We start from the raw sequence: 4332 nt of genomic DNA, 5'->3' as shown, positions 1-4332 counted from the left end.
ATGCCCTCTTTTTGTTCAGCATTTCCCTTGAGCCTTGACCTTAAAATCCAACCCAACCCTTCATGCAAACACATAATTGAACCCATAATTTCATCCTTACACCCTAGACATCATAACTAGCCTATAAACTAATTATTACACCTATTAAACACCCAAAATCAGCTAAAACCCAGAATTTATGCAAGCTCTAAAATAAACAATGATTCAGCGAAATTCAATAGATTAGGACCTGAAATCTTACCTAAATTCGTAGCTTAGATCCTCAAAAGTGACTATGTTCCCTAGCTTGAATTTCCTCACTACCTTCGATTCAATTCCCAGCTTGAATCCCTGGCTTTTCTCCTTCAAATCTCAGAATTTCCCCTTGAGTTCTAGAGAGGGAAAGAGAAAATGTTTATGGTGAGAGAGGAAGAAGTTTGTAGTTATTGGGTAAGTTCTGGCTGTTTTTCCTAAATCAAATTAAGCTTATCCTTTGACCAAAAAGTCCCAACTGCCCTTGGTGTTAACTTAGCCTCTTATTTTCCCTTAATTTCCAATTAATTCCGTCATGCCCAACTAATTACCAAAAAAAAAACTCACTTGTTACCCAATAAACCCCAAGATATATTCCAAGTTCCCAAAATACACCTAAGCTCACCCCAAGCCGGGTATTAAACCCAGTGGTGACTATTTCGCTAATCTGCTCATTAATATTGTCTTGAGCAATATACTACAAATATATCCACAAAATAATGTGGTTTCAATCATTTATCACATAGAATCACATTTATGCCCTAACGGGCCAAAATTACAAATATGCCCTTATAAACAATAAGGGGCCCACATGCATATCTAATACTCATTAACATGTGTCTTCTATATTCACATAAACATATTAACCATGCATGCCACATAGTCACGAATTTAACCAATTACACATAGATAAGTCCAATTATGCCCTCCTGGCACGCTAATCTAGGCACTAAACCCTATTAGTATTTTTGGGTTGTTACAAAAACAACACTTGCTGTGAGTTAGAATTCGCAGGAAAAATCCAGAATTTCTAGGGTTTTTTTCGCAGTGGTACTGCGGCTCAAATGGGTGAGTGTCGTGGTGCAGATGCATCTCATTTAGGATCTAAAATGCTCTCTTACTTTGGTAGCATTGCGGCCCTTTTAGGAGGTTGTCGCGACTCAAAATAGGTTTCCTTTAATCACAATTTTTCGGGTTTTGTATTTTGACCATAACTTTTCACCCCGATGTTGGAGTTGGACGTTCTTTATGATTGGAAAGCTTGTGAAAAGCTCAATTGTCCTACAACCTAGGGCAAGTTTAGATGTTATTACTGTGGATTTAGAATTATGAAATAAGCGTGGTGTGAAATGATTTAAATCAGTTTTGTTTAGGTTTGGCTAGATGCTTACACAGAATCACACTTGGTTCGTTTTATTAACTAAATTGTTGGAATTACGGTAAGAAGAGTGGACACCTGTATATAAAGGGTATTCTAAGTATTTGTTCTTGTATATATACTATGCTAGGTTCTGTTTTGATATGATTCATACTATGATAGGTATGGTTAATGTTATGCTCTGGTTTTGGTCATGATACATGTTTGGATAAATATTTATGGACTATTATGAGCATGACTGTGATTATGCCTTGACAATATGATGAATTATGTATTTGTGGATTTTATAGACATGCTTGTGAATGCTTGTTGATTTAATTTAACTTGATTGTACGAACTCAAGGGGTTGTCATAAGGGCAGTGGGCTGTTGCAAGGACCATATTTTTGGATTATGATGTTATGCATATGTTCTATTGTTGGACATTTGAAATATGCTTGATGATTATGGGAATATGCACTTATGAGTTCATTGGCTTTCATGTGTTTATGAATTTGATATATTTGGGCTTGAGAGTTGTATCCTACATAGCTCTTCTTGCTGGGCCTCTACTCACAGGTACTCTGTATGCATGTAAAGAAATAGGCAAGCAATGAGTTTGAGTGTTGTGGTGGTGTGAGTACGTGTTAGGGACAATGTGACTAGGGGTCAAACCACTGTATGTCTTATGTTTTGGTTAATCAAGTATTTTGTTGTAAATAACTTATGAGATTCCAGATTTTCCATTTTCTTTTGAACAACACTCTTTCAAATAATCATTTATTGTCTTTTAAATCAAATAAAGGTACCGTTTTATTGTTGTTTAAACTAAATGTTTTTATGTAACGTATGTAACTCCTTGGTATGTTGGGGCGTTACATTAAGGGTGTTGGAGTGCTTGGCTCAAACTTGTAAAGAGCACATCTTATCAAGGAAGTCTTGCACCCAAGGATGTACAAGTTAAGATGACCAAATGGGAGGCTATTGCCGAGGTATTGGAACGAAAAACATTTGAGAAGATACTATCAATGAAAGGGTTAAATCCCACTTTTTTATCAGACCTACTATGAAGTTGTCACTCAAAATTTCTTTGTATTCTTGAGTTTTTATGTCATGCACAATGCGACCAAGAATGTACCTATTATTGTCACAGGTAAAGATGATTAAAAAGGATTGTCCCCTGGATAGCAAATCTAGCCAAAAATTAATTATTTTGAGTGTCAAAGTATCCCAATTTTGGTGTTGTCTGTGTTTTCACCAAGTGACACGTGCCACAAATTAAAAGTGACTAGAGCTCTATAGAGGTTGGTTAAGGTTCCCCGGAGTCTATTAAAGACTCCAAAGAGTTGAATCCAGTTCTCGTCACGATTTACCACCAGTGGAGGAGTACATCCTCTGAAGAGCATTACCTCCCAAGGACCTCGTCAAAGGATAATGCTCTAAGTCTCACAACAAGATCACTTCCCCTGGGCATGCGAGGTGTCAAGCAAAGAGACCCTGGACCACAGACAGCCTTGTGACACCTACTGTCACATAGATTATGGTGTTGACTCTGTACATATGGCAAAAAGGATGTTCCATGATGCAGTCTGACATGGGAAAACATGTTGCTACAACCTTCACAGTGGCAGGGTTGTTTTCCCCAATAAAGTAGTGGGTTGAACTTCCTCGTATTGAGCCCCCCAAGATACGCTGGGGACCCACTATCTTATTTAATAAAAAATGTTAATTTATTATGTAACAAACCTCAAGTAAGAGAGGATGAATTCCAATACTATTGATTTCGGTAATCTTAAAGAAAAGAAGGGTTGCGACGACAATGGAAGAGGAGGAATATGATGATTTCATTGGTGGTGAATTCAGAGAAGCTGGACCTAAGAGGTTTACTTACGGAGAATTAAACTATGCAACAAACAACTTTTCAGAGGAAGGGAAGCTTAGATAGAGAGGATTTGGAGGTATTTACAGAGGTATGTTAACAAAATCTAATACATAAGTGGCAGTTAAGAGGATATCTAAAGGATCAATGCAAAGAAAAAAGTAGAATGTTTTTTAGGTGTAAATCATTAGCCGTTTGAGACACAGAAATTTGGTTCAACTCATTGGTTGGTGCCACGTGAAAGGTGAGTTTCTTCTTGTTTATGAATATTTTTCCAATGGTAGCCTTGATAACCATTTATTTATAGGGAAACCAACACTGAAATGGGCAGTAAGATATAGAATAACTCTTGGCTTAGCTTCGTCCATGTTGTACCTTCATGGAGAATGTGAACAATGTGTTGTGTATAGAGATATCAAGTCAAGCAATGTATTGCTAGATTCAAAATTGAATGCCAAGCTAGGGGATTTTGGCCTAGCTTGACTTGCAGACCATGACTCACGTTTACAAACAACAGTGTTTGCAGGCACGATGGGTTACATGGCCCTAGAATGTGTCACTACTGTGAAGGTTAGTAAAGAATCTGATGTCAATAACTTTGGAGTGGTTGCCCTTGAAATCTGCTATGGAAGAAAACCAATTATAAGAATTCTAGTACGAAGCCAAGTAAGCCTTGTGGAGTGGGTGTGGAATTTGAATGGAAAAGGGCAAGTCCTTGAAGCAACTGACATGAGATTAAATGAGAAATTTGATGAGAGGCAGATGGAGAACTTGATGGTAACTTGGTTATGGTGTTGCCATCGTGCTCCCTTAATCAGGCCTAATATCAAACAAGTGGTGAGTGTTCTAAATTTTGAAGCTCCATTGCCTACCCTACCATCCAAGTTGCTAAGGCCAATGTATTTTGCTCTTTCATTCAATATCAGTTCTACCACTACAAGGTCCACTAAAGATCAATTTCAGTATTCTTCCATCAATTATGTCTCAAATTCATTAAGATCACTAGGCCATGAAGATTCTCATAAACTTAACTGGTAGTTCTCTTTGTTGTTTAGTTCTTTATTATAATATTTTTAGAAATTGAT

This window comes from Humulus lupulus, chromosome 5 (genome assembly GCF_963169125.1).
Source record: "Humulus lupulus chromosome 5, drHumLupu1.1, whole genome shotgun sequence".
Classification (NCBI taxonomy): Eukaryota; Viridiplantae; Streptophyta; class Magnoliopsida; order Rosales; family Cannabaceae; genus Humulus; species Humulus lupulus.
Note: the sequence above shows the minus strand (reverse complement) of the source record.